The 23,483-nt window shown below is 39.6% G+C and overlaps 1 long non-coding RNA gene across 2 annotated transcripts in view; it reads right to left on the bottom strand.

Annotated features, from left to right (window-relative positions):
- Positions 1-23,248, bottom strand: part of LOC123801150 (uncharacterized) — a 31,700-nt gene extending 8,452 nt beyond the window's left edge. Inside the window, exons 1-3 of one of the 2 annotated variants that reach the window (XR_006782129.2) lie at positions 22,411-23,248; positions 17,264-17,354; positions 3,051-3,760 (exon numbers count right to left, since the gene is read on the bottom strand). This is a non-coding gene — a long non-coding RNA (uncharacterized LOC123801150). Of the gene's footprint in view, positions 1-3,050; positions 3,761-17,263; positions 17,355-22,410 lie in introns of those variants that run through there. The other variant, XR_015725904.1, reaches the window with a different exon arrangement.
- Positions 23,249-23,483: the final 235 nt, after the last annotated feature.

Genomic DNA, 23,483 nt, shown 5'->3' with positions numbered 1-23,483 from the left:
CAGTCACAGGGTCAAAACCTTCCCTTCCTTTATTCTGTGCTCTTCCCTTCGAATGAAAGGCAGCCATGAGAAAGCCAACTCAGAAAGGATTTCATTACTCGTTTTTCTGGGCAGTCTGTCACTGGACTTACTAACTAAGCTAATGAGGCATTCTGATATATTTGGCTTGAGGATCCTGTGATGGAAAAAAGCATTATAAAAAATATATATATCAGATAACAGGTAGCCAGTGGGTTTTGCCCATTTCTTAAAGCTTCCAGTGTGTTTCGCTGATTCAGAATGACTTTTGAAACCATTATTTAATTCGATGTTTTTACCTGCTGGCCAGCATGTCCGGATTTCTGCCCTGGCACGGGCAATACGTTACTCTCCCCCCACGATCCTGACATGCAGGATTGGCATAGCACGTGTTAATTCACCTTTCACTTAAATTGGTTTTCTTCTTACCTTCACTGCATCCAACATCTTGGGCTAACCATATCTATGTTTTTAGCATAATGTAAAATGGGGTCAAACCTCTACTTCTTGAGCTGGGTTTAATAAATAAAACTAATAGCTGAGATTGATTACCCATTTAGACGACAAACTACAAAACGTAAGATGGATTGTGTAATCTGCAGCTCTATGACATGTATTAAATTTCCAGACGTAAGATAAATAATTCATGCAAATAACCAAGAGAAGACACCCAAGAATGAAGTTGTGCGGTTATCCTTTTAAAGCAGACGAAATAAATGACAAATTTCATTAACTCTTGACTTAGGATGTCCTATAAATACATTTTAACAAACCACTGCCTAACTGAAATTGGAGTATAGACCAAGAAAATTCTGTTACCTGTCCTTATCTAGAGGTTTTCTTAATATCTAGATCCCTCAAAAAGTAATCACTGTGAGTACAGTTTTTTTACACTAAAGTCTATCTACTACCTTGTGATTTCAGGAATTAAAGTAAAGTACCTCAGATAACTAGAGAAGGGGGAATAAAAAAACAAGCACGAGGGACATAAGCAGTAAATTCTTCTTTGGTACCAAGAGAGCAGAACCCAGTGAATAAAATATGGAGTAAGCGTTGAACTCTGCTTATACCCTCCCAGGCTTAAATTAGTAAGTGTAATCACTTAACCCTTCAGCTTTCATAACTTGCAAGATAGGGATAAAAAGTCCACTCCATAGGGTGGTTTCATGGTTCAATTAGATTTGAGGAAACCAGGATAATCCTGAGATCCCCCCAGGAATATATATAAATAAGGGATGATGTGATTGTTTCTTAGGGCCCCTGGTGAAGAGCTGTGCCCGTTGGCCCTGCCACACGGACATTCCAGCCCAGAATTAGAGAGTGGTTAGGCCACTAAACCATCAAGAACAGGCTCTGTGACCTGGCAGTGTGGATCTCTGGGCCCCAGGGATGAAAAGATGAATTTTGCCAGACCCACAGCAGCTCAGAGAGTGCTTAAGTGCTAGTGCTGAATGCTCAGTGTGGGACTCTTTTGTGGTTGGTGAAGTCCTCTCTGAGTGTCTACAAGGCAGGAGACTAAGTTTTCTGGAATATTCTAAAAATGAAGAAAGTTTCTACCTTCCAAGGGTTTACAAAAGTTGTTTGTAATGGACTTGTAAGCAACTAACCTAACTTTTAAAAAAAAATCTTTAGAAGAATCTTTATTATTATCATTCCCATTTTACAGATTAGAAAAAAGCCCAGAGAAGAGAGTTTAGTGATTTGTCCAATGCAGCAAAGATATGAGGGACAATGAAACTCAGCCTCCGGCCTTTATCCCACTCTCTATCCTATTTCTTTTTTTTCCCAAAGATTTTATTTATTTATTTGACAGAGAGAGAACACAAGCAGGGAGAGTGGCAGGGAGAGAGAGAGAGAGAGAGAGAGAGAGAGAGAGAGAGAGAGAGAGAGAGGGAGAAGCAGGCGTCCTGCTGAGCAGGGAGCCCGATGCATGGCTCAATCTCAGGACCCTGGGATCATGACCTGAGGCAAAGGCAGATGCTTAAACAACTGAGCCACCCAGGCACCCCCTCTATCCTTTTTCTTTATGGAAGAGCATAAAGTTTCCTTTTAGTTGCTAAACTTTGTAAACTTTGTTCTTCTCATAGGGTTAAAAGTTAACTAATCTTTACCAGAGATGATGGATTGAATTTTGGAATTCCTGGGTTCTGGTTTAAATATGCCACAATATTGATGGTTCTAGGTATAAATTCTTCCCAGTAACCATATGTACTTTGGATATAGTGACCTGAGATCGCTAGGTCTCTACAGGCATTGTACTGAGCTACAATAACCAAGAAGTCCCAAATGCATATGGTATCAAACCAGTCTTTGAAAAATTTTCTGGAAAGATTGGAGAAGAGTGAAAATTTAGCTGAAAGCAAAGGCTCTGCACTGAGTAAGAGGGGGCTTGGGGGAGTCGGCGGATGTCTCTGAGACTCTTTCAGCAGGTTCTGTGGCCACACCAAACCCAGGGGCTGTTCTCAAGGCCTAGAGACTGAGGAGCCCTGTTGTCAGCTCCAGCCTGGACCCTCCTCCATCAGATTTGGCACCAGCACTATCAATGCCAAGTCAACTTTTCTTAAGGCTTTAAAAAATTTTTTTTGTCTGTGACTGTTGGTGTTTCCAGGCTGCTGACTTCTCCAGAAGCCAGTGTGGGGCATATGAGGCAGAAAGAAAACCCAAGGAACTCACAGCTGGGTCATTCCTTGGGTCTCAAGGCCCCTGGAAGGTTTGCCTTCTCTCCATCTTCCAGAGCCTTCTTAAGTTTGATATGTCATATGCAGAGTTTTTGCTGTACTTGGTGGGAGAAATAGAAAAAGTATTTCACTCCATCTTTCCAGAGTTCATAGTCCCCTTAACTTGCCTTTCTCTCTCTCTCTCTCTCTCTCTGTGTGTGTGTGTGTGTGTTAAAATATATATAGCCTAACACTTGTCAAGTTAATCACTTTTACATGACAATTCAGGGGCATTAATGATACTCACAATGTCATACAATCATTGTCAATATCCATCTTCAAAATGTTTTCATACCCCAAACAGAATCTCTGTACCTATTAAACAATCATTCCCCAACCCCTCCTACCACCCCTGGTAACCTCTGGTCTACTTTCTATGTCTATGAATTTTCCAATTCTAAATATTTCATATAAGCAGAATGACAACATTTCCGTCCTTTTGTGCCTGGCTTATTTCACTGAGCAGTGTTTTCAAGGTTCCTCCACGTTGTAGCATGTGTCAGAATTCCATTCCATTTCATGGCTGAAAAATATTCCATTGTATAGCTAGACCCCATCTGTCATCTGTTGAAGGACACCTGGGTTGTCTCCTCACCTGCCTTTTTCACAAGGGAGTGCTAAGGGCGGAGGCAAAGGGGGCCGTGGAAGTACGTGAAAATCTCACTTTGGTGTAAGTACCCTACTCCCTTCTCTCATTCTGTTAGAGGCGGCAGAACACAGGGAGGCCCGACTCTTGGTCCCAGCATCCTGAAACAATCCTCAGCTAGCTTTTCCTCTGGGAACCTGTGAATTTATGCGGTTGGCAGAGCGGTGCTCACTCACTTTAATAACCTTCCAATATGGATTTATTCACAATGTAACCTGACACTTTTTAAACACCAGGAAGGAAAAAAGAAAAAAGAAAAGAATATTGTGAGTCTGTGCACATTCCTGCTGCTCCAGGTCTCATCAGTCCCTGTCAGAGCTCAGCCTGACTCAGACTGTCCAGTGCTGTCACCGAGCCCTGGAGAGCCAGCCAACTCCACCTGCAGGGAAAACAGAAACAGGAAAACCCTGTGTGAATGTGAATGTTCGTGTTTAAGGAAACAAGATGCTTCTACAGAGATTCATGTTTTGTCAGAAGACAGTTAAGGTACTAAGTAGTATAATTAAGGGTACCAAATAAAAAAAGTTTAAAGACTGTGGAACTTGAGGGGCGCCTGGGTGGCTAAGTCAGTTAAGTGTCAGCCTCTTGGTTTCCCATCAGGTCACGCTCTCATGGGTCTTGAGACCAAGCCCGCATCAGGCTCCGTGCTCAGTGGGGAGTCTGCTTGAAGATTCTCTCCATCTGCCCCTCCCCCCAACTCACACACACTCTCGCTTTCTCTCGCTCCCTCAAATAAATAAGTCTTTAAAAAAAAAAAAAAGACTAGAACTTGAGAAACCGAGAACAGTGTGACATACTGGTAGGAACCCTGATACTACAAAGGTAAGCATACATCCCTACCCTAACCACACTCCATGTGCCAAGAGGGTTGTGTTGATGTTGGCATATCTTGCTGGGGTGACCACCACACTCCTACTCAAGAGTGAACATCCCACAATACTCCCTGACCTTTTGCGCATACCCTTAGTTAAACAAATCATCCCAGGTACATCCCAAAGTTTAAAATTTGCAGTCTCACTGCCATCAAAGGTTAAAGTTTATGGCTTTTATTCCAGTTATTAAATATTTCAGGGTAGAGAGAAAATTGCTTTGTTTTCTTTTGTTTTCCCAAATGACCTATCATATTGTGACGGACTCTGTGATTTTAGGTATTGGCTCTGGTTTCTTCATGCCAATTCTGTTCATGGCGAACATCAGACACAGCATTCTGGGAGATTTGAAGATCAGGAGAAGTCCAATCCTCACTTATGCTGACATCTGAAGACTGAACTGATGGGCCCTCAGTCCCATTCCAGACATATATATGTTGGATAAAATACATCAAATATAATTACATCAATGCCCAAATTGGAAGATAGAAGAGGAAATCATTGGATACAGAAACAGAGAAGAAATTCAAGCCTAGAGTGGAAAGTAGGATAGAGGCTTAGGCTGTCCACCAGGCAGCCTGATACAAGTTCAGGTCCTGGGGAATGGAGGCAGGTTGGGGTTTTGGCACCCATATTGTTCCCATAGTTTCCACCTCAGCCAAGGACCTAAAGGAACAGCTGAATTCATGAATTAGGGACTAGAAGCTAACCAAAAATATACTAAACCTAGATCCTTCCCCTTAAAAAGAATTGGACAGTAAACTTAAGACTCAGTTGAAAAGGTCTGGGGAAAAGGCCAGAAAATTCAGAATCTTTACTAAACAACAATACATCTGACCATTGCCTAAGTCATGTTTTCTTTTAATACTGGTATTAACTGAGACAGTGCAGATAAAGTCAGGTTGCTAATTCTGTTTCTTATGTACATTAAATGAATCATCATCATCATCCACATGGCCTGTCCTAATTAACAACCCAGTTCTAATTCTCTAAATGTGATCATCAAAACTGCACACAGATTTCTTAACAAACTGTAGAAGTGAATTCCCCCAAAAGAACATTTAGAAGAGAAGCAAGCAGGGCTCAGGCAGAATTGGTTTAGTATTAATCAAACTGCTCTGTTTCATCAATAAAATCATTAAGAGCAACTCAGCACTGTTTACAGAGTTCATTGATCAAAGCCTTTGATTTCATTGTTGGGGACGTGGTGTCGGGGACATATAACTGCAACCCGGCTGTAAATCTCCAGCTGTTGGGAGTCTTTGGAGTCACAGCATCATGGCCTGTCCATGGCAGATGGTTCAACAATGACCATGGACGAGATTCTGCTCAGTGGGAACAGCACAGTGCGAATGAAGTGCCGTGGGTTTGTTCTCTCAACTGCCATTTTTCACTTACAGACACTTTTGTAGCCTACGTGTCCTATAGAAAGCTCTTCTTATGGAAACAGTTCTCTCTGTTCCCCACGTTAAATGGACAGCTTGACTTCTATTCTCCAAACTTAACTATAATAATAGTAATGATCATGTATATTATTGACCGCAAACTAGGATTTCGGCCATGTGATTTATATACATTACTCATTCATTGTTTACAAATGAGGAAAGAGACTAAGTAACCTTCGCAAGGTCATTTGGGGAAGGTGAGAGAAGCATTTGGGCACAGGTATGTTTGACTCTGATAACATATATTATCAGGGATATGCTTTTATGTAGTGTAATTACTGCCTCTAACAGGAAATGTCAATATTGGGAAGAGAGAAGTCCACTGGCAATATTTAATTATAAGAAGATGTAGCATACATTTATGATATAAATATTCAGCAATGATGTTATCATTCTGGAATGATAGGAAAAAAGACTATTTCTTGATTGCACACATCTACTTATCTGGTATATGTGGATACTTCACATACCATATACCGCTTAATCCTTGTACTATCAGTAAAAAATACCTATTCTTATTTTCATTTTACAGTTGAAGGCATTCAGGCTTAGGATGACTAGGTAATGTCTGCAAATTCAGAGAGAAAGTAAGTAGCTGAATTCTAGTCCAGGTGCTGGATACTACGTCACGCTGCCAGTGTGACTTTATAAATACATCCTTAAGATTGCTTTCACACTAAGTATTTGTGTATAAAACATATTTGTAATATAGTCTTTTCATCAATTCTCTATTTTGTATTAAGGACCAGAATCAAAATAATTAAAATTTCTCCAAAAAAAGTAAGATCTTTGAAGGATCTGTTACTGATTATAGACCGGTAATAGCTGAAACATTAGGGTCTATGGAGTACAACCCCCTTAATCTTAATGGTGAGGAAACTGATGTCCCCAGAGAAGTCCCAGTTTATACAACCTCTGACTAGTGGTGAGACTATGAACAATTCTCCAAAACAGCAGCTAAAATTTTGATTTGTCCAAAAACCATGCCAACTGTGAAGATAGAATAAATAAAACAAATAGCACTCCGTGTAGCATAATGTTAGCTAGATTATTATTACCATTGGTACCAACATGGCTGCGTTAAAATTAGGGGACTGAATCTAATGGCCCACTAAAGTGGCCAATCTCATACCACACACATGTGATCTTTGTGCTCATTGTACAACAATGACCTTCTCCACTTGCTGAATTGATTTCTCTGAACACGATCACCATTTATTCACCTGTATATGTTCTTGTCTGGTTTTGCATGAGCACATAATTAAAATGTTTCATAAATTTAAAAAAAAATTACGCCAAGAAACTTTGGACTTCACAATACAGAAGTTACTCAGGACGTGACTATAAAGCCTAGAGGAGGGTGACAATAGTATCCGGTTTGCCTGTGGCGAACCCAGTTTATGCTCGGTGACTTAGCTTTACTATCAATAGCATCCCATTTTACTCTCAAAAGTGGCCAAACTTGGATGATGAATTGTATGGTCTAAGCACTTCATTTCCAAATTGATTAAAAATTTAAATATGAAGCTATTTTAGAGTTGATGGCAAATTTACAAATGTGATATAGGCTACAATCCAGAAGGCCTGCATGCCCTTCCTGGCAGATAGGACAGTAAAGAATTCCCTGTATTCACAGGAGAAAATCCAACAGTTTTCTGGGGAAGCCAGGTGCTGTCTTCCAGAGGAACTAGATAATTCCATATTAATTTTTAGTTTCTCCAGAGGACAAGAACATTACCTACATAACAACAAAAATGGTAAGTTGAAGCGAAACACCTCCTTCTACATGAATGACTGCAGGAAACACTCAAGCCCTTGGAGGCCCATAAGCCTGGGTCTGTGAGATAAGCTCATCCCAGGCCTCACAATGCATGACTGGTCTATTGCCTAGACCATCTGTATTGCATTTTGTTATTAATGCAAATAATAACATACCTGAGAGACAATATTTCCATCATTACAGAAAGGACACGTTATGTCCTCCAGGGAATATAGCAGGACCCTCTAACTAACCATCTGGCAACAACTCCAAAAGTCATTGTCATAATCATAGTTAGGTTCTGAACAATGCTTGGGCTATAACATATAATTAATGTGACAGACTGACAGCAGGATGCTGTTCATTTCCGATGTAAACCTAACAGAGATTTAAAGGAACACATCCTAATGGAATAACCTTGTCTTTGTCAGGAATATTCTGGTTGTAAGTAATAGAAATCAACTGGTGTTAGCTTAAAGTAAAGAAAAATTTAGTATAAGGTTGAAGTGGGAGAATCATGCGACACATCAGTGGTGGCAAATGCCATCGGCTCTCCTCGTAAGGTGGAAAACCCTCAGGCACTAAGCTACCACCTCTGGAACAAAGTGGGCCATTACTCCTTTTCTCTACCTCTCTACATAAATCTGCTTCATTCTTTGGCTTTCCTCTGTATATTAGCATTCTCTGCTGATTTATATGTATACAGAGCCCCCCAAAAGGCATCCCCATTGTAGCTTCCTAGTTCAAGAACCTAGTTCACTTCTTAGTTCAAGTACCCAGCCCTCTGGATTCCAATTCTAAATTCCCAGGAGGAAGCAAACCTGGCTGGCCCATGAGGTAGGCATGATGGGCCAGTGAGCTATGACCAAAGAGAACATAAACAAATAAATATAAACACGGGTCCTCAGGAGCCTGACTTGTGCAAACACTCCCAGAGGAACCTACATATGAGTATAAAATGGTTGTCGCATTTTTACTATATTTCTCTAGTACCGAGGAAGTCTATTTTCTGTTTTTCCCCAATACATTTGGGAATATAGTTGGGCATAAATGGGCACAGGGAAGCATCATGATCTGAGTAGAAAGTACTGCCATCTTAGCACACTGAACTGTGCCTCTGAAACTTCTGTACAGAGGATCAGACCATGTAATTCATGAGGAGGGCCACCCAAGGCACCCACTGTGAACTCACAGCGGGGAAGCCGGTGTTCATTACTTTTTACCCTGTCTGCTGTCATCGGACTATTCTTCCCTAAGCCCTGTGCCTCTCACCATCTCCAAGTTCTCCTATCCTGTCCACACCAGACCTTAGACTGGAAAGAGAGGGTCTTTTTCATAAAGGGATTAAAGACATAATAATATATCTTTAGGCAGCTTGTCCAATCTTGTCATTCAGACATCTTTGACTTCTAAGCAACATGAAAAGCTCCTGAAATTTTAAGGGGACACAGACAAAACTATACCAAATGATTAAGTTTTTTTAAATTATCCTAATTTTTTTAAAACTTGATGGCTCATATCATTCAAAATTCATTTGCCTTTGTGATTTGTTTTATAATTGTTTGTGCTTTGGGGCACCATGGTGACTCAGTCGGTTAAGTTTCCAACTCTTGATTTAAGCTCAGGTCATGATCTCAGGGTGGGGGGATCAAGCCCCATGTCAGGCTCCCTGCTCAACAGGGAGTCTCCTTCTCTCCCCATCCTTCTGCCCTCTGCCCCCCCCACCCTGTCTCTTGCACATGCTCTCTCTCTCTCAAATACACAAATAAATCTTTAAAAAATAATAATAATTGTTTTTACCTAATTATAATTGTCTAATTGGTGATTTTTTTATTGAAACAGAGCTTAATGTGATTCATTTTATAAATGAATTTTACACACAGAGAGATAGCAAATAGGAGCTTTTCTGTATTTTCCCTTACTTTATCAAATTCAGAGTTTGTGTTTTAATATAAGATTTGGCTTGAAAATTAACAAATAATTACCTAAAGGATGTGATCAGTTGTGGTCCTTAAGCCTATGTTACTGCTTTTTGAGCAATTATATTATTACAATTTTAGTTGGCTTTGCTCAGTTTTAAAACACCATTGATTTTAAGTATTATAAAAGTAGAAATAACACCTTTAATAGAGAGGACAATACAATAATTCAATAATTTGAAACTTGATAATTTTAATACCGTTTCATATTTAATTTAATTCAATCAACATGTTTTGCATACTATTGATTAGCCAAAGCACTACAGGGATTAGAAAGATGGGGCAAAAATGTACCTTCTCCGTCCTTCTCGCCCGCTTCCCAAACAGCCATGAGTTTATATGACAGAAGGAGATAAAATAAACATAACACAAGAGAAACTGCAGTATATATGAAAAGTATGCAATATTTGGGGACTATGGAAAGAGATTAATTCTAGTTTGAGGGACACATGAAAAATGGAATTTAAACTAGGTTCTGGATTTGAGGTAAGTAATCTGGTTATTCAATATCTTCAGTAGTAATTTTCAGGATCATCACTTTAAGTATGAATTCTTTCTTCAGAAAATACAGAATTAATATGTCACATTGATAGTCAACACATGTCAGGGTCATCTAGAAGACTTTGTTAAATATACACATTCTCAATAAACACAAGCCCACCCCTGTGTCCCCCCAGATTCTTAATTGGTGAGACCTGGGCGGGGCTCGGGCACACCCTCCCCTCACACATACACATACACAGAAAGCAAGACAGAGTGTGAATGCCATGGTGAAGGCTTTAACATGTACTTCGACGTGAAATATCGTTTCTATAAATGCTCTTTTTGGACAGATAATGTTCAAGTTTCTTGGGGAGATCTCGTTTAACTCTTAAAATTAGAAAATGTATCATTATAGCTAATTTTTATTTAAGGTTATCTTATATGTATTTATAAAATGTACTTCAGTCCTTTCTGGAACCCCATAGGGTAAAACAAAACAAAACAAAACAAAACCCAGATAAACAAAACACAAAATAGGTTGAGGATAGTTATCTGGATGGATAGCTAGTGACCTGAATAACTTAGTAGTCTTTATTTCTGCTTTTGGAGAGCCAGGCTTTCAGGAGTCCTATAGAGAGGCCCAAACCCACACAAAGGGAATTCACCAAGCCAGGGTTCAACGTCTTACTGAGCCTCAGCCCTACCCTCACTCCATTAGTCACAGATCCAGATAGAAAAACTCAGGCTTCAGACAATCTACAGCCCTAAAACAGACAGCATTGAGCCCCTGGAGCTTCGCGTTTTCAGTATAAAAACCTCAGCAACATATGCTATTGATTGGTCTCCTTTCCCAATAATTTTACTTGGATTGCTTTCTTTTGAGCACCATAATCATAACCTTAGAACACCATAAGCTGCCCATTTTAGCTCCCTTCACTTTGTCAGCATATAGTGCAGAACTGACATATTCAATTTTACTCTTGGAGCTCACTCTTGTTCATATAACCTAATTATGTCGACAGATTAATATTTTTTAGATAATTTACATATGTTGTAGCATCTTTTCGTTGGAAAGTTTGCATGGGAAATAGCCAAAAATCTTCATTAAACACACACACACACAACTAATAAATACCAGAGACCAATCCCCAACAGAATGAAGTCAAGGCAACTTGCATTATGGACTAGTTTCCCTCTGTTCAACTACCTGGCATGCCAAGGAAAATAAAAAGGCTAAGAATCCCTGAAATGTGTCCCTCAGCTTCTCTCATTCAGTGGTAAAGTGAATCAATGTTGCCACCAGTGCCATTTGCACTGGTGGTACTTTGATAAGGAAACAAGATTTCTCTTTTTCAACTCGTGCAGCCATTTCAATGTGGTTAATTACTCATTAAGTGCTCGTATTTTCTGAAGCCGTGTGAGAAGCATTAACTAGGACAATAATAAAAGAGGATGTACTGTTCTGTAAAAGCGAGAAGCTGGGTTTTGAGGAGATAACCCTGAAAAGGAGGATGGATCACTTTCCTTGACAAAATAACCGGCGGGCTGCTGAGAAGAGAGATTGGATGGGCCTTCCGCTGTGACTGTTCTGTCTTCCCCAGTGTGCCCCAAACCACTGCTGAACGTAATAGTGTGAGAAGCAGAAGAAATTGATGGAAACAGATGAGGGATGCAGCTCCAAAGTCTGGAAAATTCTTGTAATCACTTGAAAATAAGATATTATTTGAATCTAATTTAAGAATCTAGTAACTGTGAAGGCTGTTATTAGTCATGGTATACGGTGTGAAGAGATTAACCTTAGCATTAAAAAAAATTGCTGTATGACACAAAATATGATGGATCCCCATGGCCTGCTCATGCTCACTCTGGGCACGTACTTGGGCCATTTAACTTCTTTTCTTCTATTTTCCTTATTTTCTTTTCCCACCAAGTGAGCGTAGCTGAATGCCACAATGTTTATAGAAATATAGTACAATTTAACTGCCTTTCTCCCATTTATATTTTAACCGGGAAAAAAAAAAAGGCTTTCACATCAAAGGACTAAAACCCTAGGTGTAAAATTTCAGGCAGCAGTCAGTTGATAGAAAACCTGATTTTCCAAATCCTTCCTGACACTTCTAAAGTCCAAGCCCATAGGCTGTCCCCTACCTTGCCTACTGAAGACCTACTATTTTTGAGCTGGGAGTTTCTCTGGGGATAAAGCCAGTTTTAGAGAAATATCTGTATCTCCTCCTCCTTGATGTAGAGAAACTCCCCATTCTTTTCCCTTGTTTTCATCTTCTCTGTGTTACAGGATTTTTAGAAGCAGAGTTATAGTCCATTCAATCGTTCATTCATTTGCAAACATTTTATGAGTTCCCACAATGTTTTATGCAATGTGCCGAGTGCTGCTAAAACCCAAATGAACCAAACACTGTTCCTATATTCAGTTAGTAGTGGAGACAGTGCAACGATGTGCTGTTGGTGTTAAGACAGAAGTCTGCTCAGGGTTACACCACTGGGTCACAAGAAGTAAGTAGTAAATTCTATCTCCAGTACACGCTACTACACAAACTGAAAAAGGGACTTTTCTCCCACTGTGTAAAAAGATAGAATAGTGTCAACCCAGCAAGAAACTAGCACTTGCCCTTACTTCAAATGGGAAAAGTTATTTTTGGAAAATTATGTTGTCATTCAAAGTCATTAGATTAACCACAGAAGTATGGTAAGAGTTGTAAAACTTACAACCTAAACATAAACCAGGAGAGAAAGAGAGTAGAGAATAGACCATACATGGAGATGTATCCTAAATAATGCTGTACCTACACTTCTGCTTTTTCAAAGCAAACCCTAGTCTTAAAATTATGCCTGGTCATCTATCTTATCTGATGAAGAGGAAATCACCGTTTATTCCTAGCATAGGGCCTTACACATAGTCAGTGGTCTAGAATTACTCCTTGAATGCTAATGTTAGAAACTAAATAGCATGTTGTGAGTTGTGTTAAGAATTTGCTTTTTCTCTAACACAGGTGTCTTAATTCTCTTTTGACTTTTGAAATGTTTGATATTCAAATATTTGATATTTGATCTTTTAAGTTTTTGGTAAGAGTTATAATTTTTTATCTAAATTCTTTTCAGTCATTCAAGAGATACGCATTAAGCATTTGGTTTGTACGCATTAAGCATTTGGTTTGTACTAGACGCAGATCTAGGTACTGAGGATTACAAGGCACAAGACAGACCAAGACCTTATGTTCTAGTGGGGCAGACAGACAATAAGCAAATAATCAAAATGATAATTTCAGGTAGTGATCATGAGTGTAGAGAAAAGTAAAACGGTAATGTAAACACAGCGTTCTAGAAGTAGGGATTAGATCATGTCGTTAGGGAAGGTCTTTCCAAAGAAATGACATTTGAAGAGAAATGTAGGAAATGGGAAGGAACCAGTGAAGCAAAAGTCTAGAGAATCCACAGCATAGCCACTCTGTAAATCTGACCCAACCACGAAGACTACACGCAGACTAGTACACTCAGGCCAAAAATCTGAACGTTTTCCATGATTCCGCTTCTTTCCCATCACCCCTTCACCCAAACCATCATCTAGTCTTGTCAACATGACCTATAAAACAAAATCTCAAATCTCATCTCCATTGCTCCCCTGAACAATCCACTGTCTATCACCAATATGGTAGCAACTAGCCACATGGGGCTATTGCTCATTTGAAACGCGTCCAGACTGGATGCTGTAAGTGTAAAATATACACCAGATTTCAAAGAGTTTGTATGAAAAAAGGTAAAATATCTTAACAATTTTTGTCCTGATTATACATTGAAATGATAGTATTTTAATATATTGGATTAAGTAAAATACATTTTAAGTATTAATTTTACCTGTTTCTTTTGACTTTTTTCTGCTATATATTTTATTTTGTAATGTGATTTTTAAAAATTCAAGGGTTTTCTTTTTTGTTATATGTTGTTATTAACTAAAGTCCACAGTTTATAAAAACTACCTTAGTTTTTATCTAATGTCCTTATTTCGTTCCAGAACCCCATCCAGGATATTACATTACATTTAGTTTTCATGTATCTTTAGGTTCATCTTGGCTGTGGGAGTTTTTTAGGCTTTTCTTATTTTTGAGAAGCACTGGTCAGGTAAATTGTAGGATGCTTCCCTTTTTAAAAAAAATTTTTAATTTATTTAAACGAAAACAAAAATAGTTTATCCATATTTCCTACCTCCCAACTCCCCACCTCTGGCATTGACCAATCTGTTTTTTGCATCTGTGAGCTTGCTTTTAAAAAATGTTTGTTTTAATTCCACAAATAGGAGGGATCGTACAGTATTTTTCTTTCTCTATCTGACTTATTTCACTTAGCATAATACCCTCAAAGTCCATCTATGTCATCACAAATCGCAAATGGCAAGATTTTTTTTTAATGGCTAATATTCCATTATATACATGTGCGTGTGTATATATGTATATATACACTACAGTTTTTTTATCCATTCATCCACTGATGGACCTTTAAGTTGTTTGCATATCTTGGCTACTGGCTATTGCTATATGGCCAATGCTGCAGTGAAGTTGGGGATGCATATACCTTTTCAAGTTAGTCTTGCTTTTTCTGATGTGGGGTTCAAACTCTTCACTACTCAGGAAGAAGCTCTGTATTTTGGGGTCTCTCCTTGTGGTGGGTCACTGCGCCAGGTATGGGGCTTATAGAGGGATTATGTGCCAGCCTCTCCTACCCATTTCAGTGTGGTTTTCTTCTCATTTGCCCAATGTGTAGTCATCACTCAGCCAGCCTTTAGACTTTTTTTTAAGAGAGAATTGTCCCATTTGTAGCTACAGCCTCAGTGTGACCATGGGAGGAGGTAAGATCAGGATTTTCCTGTATCTTCTTTTCCAGTATACACATTAAGGCTATAAATTTCCATCAAAGAACCACTTTACTGTATCTCACAAGATTTGATAGATAGTACTTGCATTATTACTAGGCCCCAAGTGTTTTTATTTTATTTTTTTTTTATTATGTTATGTTAGTCACCATACAGTAGTACTTCATTAGTTTTTGATGTAGTGTTCCATGATTCATTGTTTACGTATAACACCCACTGCTCCTTGCAGTATGTGCCCTCCTTAATACCCATCGCAGGGCAAACCCATCCCCCCACCCTCCTCCCTTCTGAAACCCTCAGTTTGTTTCCTGGGGTCCACAGTCTCTCATGGTTCATCTCCCCCTCTGACTCCCCCCCTTTCATATTTTCCTTTCTTCTCCTAATGTCCTCCATGTTATTCCTTGTGTTCCGCATATAAGTGAAACCATATGATAATTGTCTTTCTCTGCTTGACTTACTTCACTTAGCATAATCCCCTCCAGTTCCATCCATTTCGATGCAAATGGTGGGTATTCATCCCTTGGCTGAGGGATGAATTAATAAATTAATAATTAATTAATTGATTAATATTAATTACATTAATTACATGGCTGAGTAATATTCCATTGTATATATCCAAGTGTTTTTAAATCTCTTCTTTAACCCGTGAGTTATTTAGCATTATAAGTTTTTTAAATTTCCATATATATGGTTCTTCATTTGTCTTTTTGTTTTTAAAGTTCTAGTGTAATTATGAATTCAGATTCTGAATGATTTCTATTCTTTGAAGTATATTGAGATTTTCTTTATGATCCAGCATATAATCATTTTTTTCCAATGTTCTGTACATGCTCAGAAAAAAATATGTATGCTGTAATCATGGGTTATAGAATTCTCTACATGTCTTCCAGTCCAATTTTGTTAATGGGCTATTCAAATCTTCAGTATCCCTGTAGGTTTTGTCTGCTGGAGCTATCAGTAATTGAAAGAAAAAAGATGCACTATAAGAGTGGAATTATCCATCCATCCATGTTGTCAGTGTGGGTCTCTGTGTAGCAATATTCTGGGATTCTGAGGCCTTCTATGTCTATGAATATTTGTATCTCATTCTCATACCTGAATGTCACTCTGGGTGAATATTAAACTTCTGTTTCCAGTTCTTCTCCCTTTGATATTTTAACTCTTCCTCCATTGTTCTTCTGACTTCTAATGCTGCTATTAAGAAATCTGATGTTTAATCTGATATTAATCTTTCATACTGTAAACTTTTAAAACTTTTGGTCCTGGATATTCCAAATTTCACTATAATATGTCTGTAGGCATAGGTTTCCCAGACCACTTTCCTTTGAGGCTCTAAGAGCCCTCCTCACTGAGGTCTTTTACTTGTTTACCCATCCGTTCATTCATAGGAAATTTCACATCATCATTTCTCTAAGAAATCATTTTCTTTTGGGGATTTCTTTTATCTCTATGCTGCCCCTTCTTCTCTTCTCCATATCTCTTGATTTTTTCCCTTTTTCTATTTCTTTGAACGTCCCTTCCTCTTTCTGTGAGATGACCTCAATCTGTTCTTCCAATTCCCTCATGTGCTCCTTGACTGCGTCCCTTCTGCCATCTTATTCTCCTTCCTTTTTCTTTTCTCAACTACTATATATTCCATTTGTAGTATGTCTATTTGGTTCCTTTTGTGTTTCTTTGTTTTCATATGTCTAACAGTATCCCTTATCTTTTTTAGCACGTTTATTGGGGGTTCAATGTAAATGCTTGGTCCATTCTAACGTTTATGCTTCTGATGAAATCTATACACTTTTTTTTTCTTTGAAATAGTTGTTCTTCTCAAAATATCTTATCATGTGCATTCATTCTTTTTTCTGGAAATGCATATGAGAATGGACGTAGGGTGACCCACTAGGGCTGAGGAGGACTTGGGGGATGCTGGACTAAAACCATGACAGTCCCAGGTAAACCAAATGGTTAATCATCTTTCTAGACCCCATTTTGAGTCCCACCAAGTTGCTCAGGGATGAGAAGAAATAAGCTCTAGAGCAGAGAATCCCAAGTCCAGGAAAATCACAGCCAATCACTCTTTAGGTCTAGAGTTCATCTTCTGCTTCCCCCAAGAGGAGAGAAGCAACTTGAAAGAACAGTCCTTAGGTTGAAATTCATGAGCCCAGGGAAGTAAGAGTAGGAGGTGTGGATGGGCAAAGCCCTAAGTTTATTAGGACCTAAGGAGTTTCTTGGCTCCTTACAAGCTCCTTACAAGCTCCTGTGTGGCCCTGCTTGTCCTCCTGAGTCCACTTGGACCAGAGCTCTGCGTCACCACACATGTGGGGGCAGACACTGATTTTCCCAAGGCAACGGTGACTGAGAAGCATGACCACATGTGTAATAATTCTTTTCCTATTTTATTATTTTCCTGCAGTGTGGCTGGCTGCTTATTGCCCTAGGCCTAAACCACCACCACCCTCTTCTCCCAGTCCACTTACCAAACAGTTCCCTCAAATCTTCTCATTACCAGGGTTTTCTCATAATTTTCTTCATTTGATAGTGTTGTACCCTCTACATTGCTTCCATGACCTTGGAGAAAGGAGCAGCAATAATGTTAGCTCAGCATCTTCATGTCATATATTTGTATGGTGGTTCCTAATCATTTTTACATTTTTTATTAAAAAACTACAAGCTTCTTGGACACGTAGAAAAAAGGGCTCTGGAAATGGCAAAGCACAATAAATATTAATTACATTCTTATAAATAATATTAAGGTATGTTCATATGCCTACCATAGCCTAATTTTTAAGAGATATTCTTATATTTGTATGGAAAATAGCAGTAGAAAAATACTACAACCATATTTGACCAGAAACCACATAAAATATGACAAACTTCTGATTTTTGTTACAAGTATTTATTACCGTTGCTACTAACACATTTGGCACATCTATGGGGTTTTTTTAAATTCCCAAAATGCATCACTAATCTGTAACTTATTATTCCTTACAGCTCCGTAATTGAAAAGACTTTTCTATGGCAAGGTACAAAAAGGCATTCTAGGAAAAACATTCTAAATTACATTATTTACCTAAAAGACTATCTTTATATAATGCTGGTCTATTGAAATTTTTCTTTTCAATCAAATTCCATTCATTTTTGCATAATGCATGCCAGTAACAGCTACCATGAAAAAATAACCATAAGCAAAAACGGTTTTGCTGTCTGTCTTCATTTTTTGCTACCCTCATTTTTCTTTCTACTTCTGTTTGTGAAGTAGAAAGAATTCCACCTTCTTGATGCCCTCAAGTCCATAATTACTTCTCATGACAATTTTTTCATGATGCCCACATTGTAAATTATTCATCATTTTTAATAATACCTTAACTTCTTCAAATGTACCCTTGTAATCTTTCTACTTTTTCTTCTGTATTATTTTCCCCCCAGATTATTTCTATACCTTTGGTAACCTTGCCTTGAGACTTCTAGCCTCTGATTTTTACCCCTGATAGCTGTCCCTAGAATGGCATTGCTATAGAGAATTAAAGAATCAAGTGATTCTGTATTTTCTACATTCCACTCCTACTTCATTCCTGCTGTCTCCCTTTGCTCTCTCAATTCCTTGCACCTAGAGTGCTCCCTTCTGACCCATCGAGTCTATTATTTGGCTACCTCCATCAAAACCTGACACCATATTAATTTCCTTCAGACAGCTTTCCTTTATTAAACCCACTTCAGTTTTTTCTGTTTCTTTGAAGCTCCCAGAATTCATGTATAAACTATATATAATATTATCATGTCCTTGAAAGTGCTTGTTTTTATAATTTTATTCAGTTATGTGGTTATATATTTTGCAATATTTTATTATTTATGTTATTATTACATCCTTACCATCTCTAATTTTTTCTGGTTAGCATGAATTATAAGCTGTTATTACATAATGTAAATGTGCAATCAGTTGTTTAACGTTGGTCTCTTCCATTTATAATGTCTTTAACTACAAGCTCTTCAGTCTAATTGTCTGTTTTTGTATCCCCAGAGCCTAGAATAACATTCATAGTAAGTGTTCAATTAATATCATAATGTCTTTGAAATGCCATTCAGGATATCAGTAGGATATGCATCAGAATATCACAAATACTCACGGATTTTTTTAAAATACCATTTTGTCTCAAATCTCTCACACTCTCTATAGCAGTTGGGATGTATTTGACTCCAAGACACAGAAAACCTCACCGTCTTAAACTAACACAGACTTAAACCAAAGGAGGCTAGCTGTTTACTTAATCAGTAAGTCCAAAGGTAGGCATTTCCAGTATCGGCATGACAGTTCAATATCGTTTTCCAGGACCTGGATTCTTCTCATCCTTCTTAGCCACCCGAAGCTTGCTGGTTTGCAACCTCAGCCATAAGGCATCACGGCCCAAAGATGGTGGCCACATTCTCTTATTTCAATGTGCAAAGCAGGAAGCAAGGGGAGTGACACCAAAAAAATGGGGATATCTACTCATTCTAGTCAGAATCCTCGGAATCCCCCAGTCCCAGTGACTTCTTCCCATTCCAATGATGAGAATGGAGTCATATGCCTACTGCTGGACTAACTGGGCAGAGAGGAGAGGACTGCCATTAATGATCAATCCTGATTCATCCCATATTTTTCACCCAAAAGAAAGGGAAACTGCTGGGGATGCAAGCAACACTGTGTTTACTCTTCTGCCACGTTAAACAAACCACACTGGAGCTCTATTTTCCTCTGAACATTCAAGCTTTTAAGATTCTTCAGGCTTTTTTCTATTTCCTCTATCTTAATCATTAAGCCTTTTCCTTCAGTAACATTTACTTTTTCAACCAGAAGTTTTCTTTCATTGACTTGTTTACATACTCACTTCATTCCTGAATTCTTTTTCTTTTCAAAAGTGCTGAGACACACTGCATTTTCAAAAGAGAAACAAGCTTATTTTGCCCCTTCCTTTCCACTGTTTACATATACTTCCATTTCTCAACTCTATCAGGAGCCTCAGAGGCCAAGAAAATGTCTTCTGCTCAAAATGTACTTGACTTGCCCTTCCCCTTTATGGTTACTCACACTTACGTAGGCCTTAATAGGAAGCAATAGGAATCAGGGTTTTATAGATAAGAAGCCCTGCTAATATTACAAACATCCTCTTCTAACTTTTTTAAATTCTTTGCAGACTTGCCTCTTGCTCTAGTCAGAAAGTCCCTGAACACAGTGTATTTCCCACTTCAACCCACCTTTTCCAACATCTTTCAGAGAAGCAAAGAAAGGAGCTGGGTTTCCATAGTAACACAAGTGTGACAGTTGAGGGTATCTGGGCATAGGTGAGATAACTCTCAGATTTAGTGGGGAGAGGAGAAATGAAGTTTTTCTTTTCTTTTTTTTTTTTCTTCCAGTAATGCCTTTCTGAAGCTAAAGAGGCCCTAAAGTGTCAGTGCACAGTGTTTTCACTATCATACAGATTTACAGCTCTTGGAGAAAATTCAATTTCATTTTATCTCTTTTTTATTTTGTCTTTCCCACAAATGAATGGATACGTTCATGCTGGCATAAAAATGAACATGATTAAGAAATCAGGAGACAGACACCCATCTCCCAACCAAATCTTCAAAATTCTCTACACATTCTGATATCCTTTCTTATGGCAGCTAATCCTTCAACCAGTATTTCACATACAGCCTCAAATTAGGTAAGTACCATCATATAAGACAGAATAGGAAAGAAAATATGCCCTACTTATCATGTTTCTTTTGCTTATTAGTGGTTAAAATTCTACCCTTATGGTAACATTGAGAATGAATATCAAATGAATATGAATTCATCGAGAATGCATATCAAATATCAAGATGAGAAATATAAATGAGGTGCAACTACCCTAAGGGCTGCAGTCTGTATACTTCTCCTTATCAAGAAAAGTCAGCAGTAATGAAAGGTCAGAGAAAACAGCCTGAAAAATGTCAAAAAGCTCTCCTACTCTTTATTATGTTAAGTGGAGTGACTAGGGAGCCCACTCACTATTTTTTTTTTTTTTTTTTTTTTGGTGACAACTTCTATCAGATGCACTGTAGTCCAGAGCTTCTCAACTTCTGGGGACCCAGGAAGTGAAAAGTTGCTTAAGGTTACATTCTGGATTCACAATCCCAGTGCAAATTAAAAAAAAAAAAAAAGCCACTGGACCTTTATTTGCTTGCAAAATAAATGATTTTTCAGCTCCACTGTAATGCACCATACTACACAGATTGTAATGATCTACACAAAGAGAGAAAGTTTGATGCTTCTCAAAAAGCCTAGGAATTTTATCACCATGATGCACAATTTGGATCTTAAAAGGACAATCTGTCTTTCTTCTAAAAAGAAGTGTGACTGTTACAAAGCTAAAGTAACCTCAAATCAGCACACAAATTTCACATAAAATATAAGACTTATAAAAAGCTAGGTGAACACTGCTTCCATCTACAACATCTTCTTGAAATATCCCTGCCAAAAAAACTCAGATATAACGCATCCACGTGAGCTCCTTTAATTTTAATTCACTTTTCCACATTACTAGTTTAGAATGAGATATCAGATCCTCTATGGTTTCTATGATCTTAAAACATTCTTCCGATTCGCATTTTTTTTGCAATCTGCCTTCACTGCTGATTCCAGAGGCTCAGATATTACCTCTCATACTTTGACAATATTTAATCAAGAAATGAAGACTGAGTTATATTTATTACACATTTTGACATGACACTTGCCCTCACTTAAAGCAAAAACTTGGTATGTGCTATACCATAGCAAGATAATGCAAAAATGTAAGTTCTCCATTCTAATATAATGGACTAACAGAGCAATAGAACACTGCTGAATCTAAGTACGCCTTTGTAGTAGTTTGATAATTGACAGAAAAGATGGTAAAGGAACACCTGGTTTTTCGAGGAACTCAGACCAAAATCCTCCTACATGATGACCTTGTGGGGAAGAGAAAGGCGAAGAGGTATGCCATGATCAAACATCAGAACTGCAGAAATTTATTATTCCCAAGAAATGTGATTTAGTAACAGATGGGTACAGACTTGTCTGAGAAGGACATAGCTTTAAGTAAGGTAAATCCAATAACCAGTTATTACAAAATATAATCCAGGAATACTTGGAAATACAACTTCTCCTAAATTTGACGTTGCGGGTATGAGAGACTGTAACTGACATATAATGCTACAGAGACGGAACGGTAAGTTTAAAAGCTAAGTAGTTAAAAAAAAAAAAATGTTTCAGGAGGCACGCACGGAAAACCCGTGCCAACTGCTGCAGTATGTCTCCTTAAGTACCGGAAAATTTCTCACCCTAAGGACAAAAGTCCCTGTTTTCTCGATTCATCCCACGATTCAGCCCACATCCCTCAGCACTATTTCCATGCCCATCATTTAGGCGGCATGCCAAGGAGACGACGTTAAACGCAGAATTCATCCCTCTCGCCTGCAAAACACCTTGCTTCTTGCCAGCATAGGGCACAGCGACCGGCCCCTCATTCTCCGACCCCTCCCGGCCCCCACCACCGGCCCTGTCTCCATACCGCCGGCCCTAGGTGGCAAGGGAATAGCGAGTCCTGGTTGGTTCACATCGAACCTCCGTCATTTGTCAGCTTACCTACGATTGGTTGGCAGAGAGTGCGCAGAAGCAAACGCCCAGCCTGTCCAGGCAAAGGGAGGTGAGTTGGTTGATCCTGCGTCTAGAGTTTCCTCCATTGGCTGACGGTTGGGTGTCACGTGGCATGAAGTGGCTCTCTATTGGCCGAGAATGGTACCACGGGGTACAGAAACGTGATCTGGTTGGTTGGAATGAATCCCAGCTTCCTACTAGGTGCCCCGGCTAGCTGTTGCTATGAGGTGTCCCTGGGCTTTCTGTTGCGGCTTGGAGCTCCGTTTTCCCCGTTTTCCAAGTGCCCATAGCTGAGAGGGCGTGGGAAGAGCTCGACACCAGTCCGGAGCTGGAGCAGGGCGGGGCTGGGGCGGTGGGCGGGACCCCTAGCGACGTCACCAGCCGTGGGCCTGGCTTTCGCGGGCTCGCCTTCGCCTCCTTGGGCTGTGGGCAGAAGGGGTTCTGTAACCCCTTCCTCAGTGTTCTGACGCTTAAAACAAAGCTTCAGTTCGTTGTGTTTATGTTCGTCCCCTCAAAAAAAGCTTCTTGTTATGTTTATGCAAGATAAAAAGCAAAGCTCTCAGGAGTACTGAGACACTGGGTGGTGTCAAACAAAATCCCTCACCAAGACCTCCTTTTGGACCTTGTCCGTTTCTTCTTTTCACTCTCCGCCTCACGTTAAAGCCAGCAGATTGCCCTGGCCCCGCTAACATCTTGCTTCCCCCAAATGCCCAGCGTGGGATTCTCGAGTTGACTAGGTTCTTGGCTCAGGCAAACGAACTGCGCATGCTCAGTACGCAGACCCTGGGGTTCGACGGGGCGTGCGGGGCAGGGTGCTGTTGGGTGGCAGAGGAGGTTGTTTATCTAAGCCCGAGCCCAGGCTTCCGCACCGCGCAGTCTCCCGGGAGCGCGCGCGGCCGGTCGCCTAGGCGACAGGGAGCAGGGGCGGGGCTGCGCCGTGGAGCCCCGCCTCGTGCTGCCGGGCCCCGCCCCCGCCAGCGCTGCGGCTCCCGCTCGGGCGCGCGCTCCGGCAGCCGAGGAAGCGGCGGCGGCGGCGGCGGCAGCGGGCGGGGAGCTGGGCG

This window comes from Ursus americanus, chromosome 10, assembly GCF_024610735.1.
Source record: "Ursus americanus isolate L20-20 chromosome 10, mUrsAme1.1.p, whole genome shotgun sequence".
In the NCBI taxonomy this organism is placed as follows: Eukaryota; Metazoa; Chordata; class Mammalia; order Carnivora; family Ursidae; genus Ursus; species Ursus americanus.
This window is presented reverse-complemented; position numbering and strand designations above follow the sequence as displayed.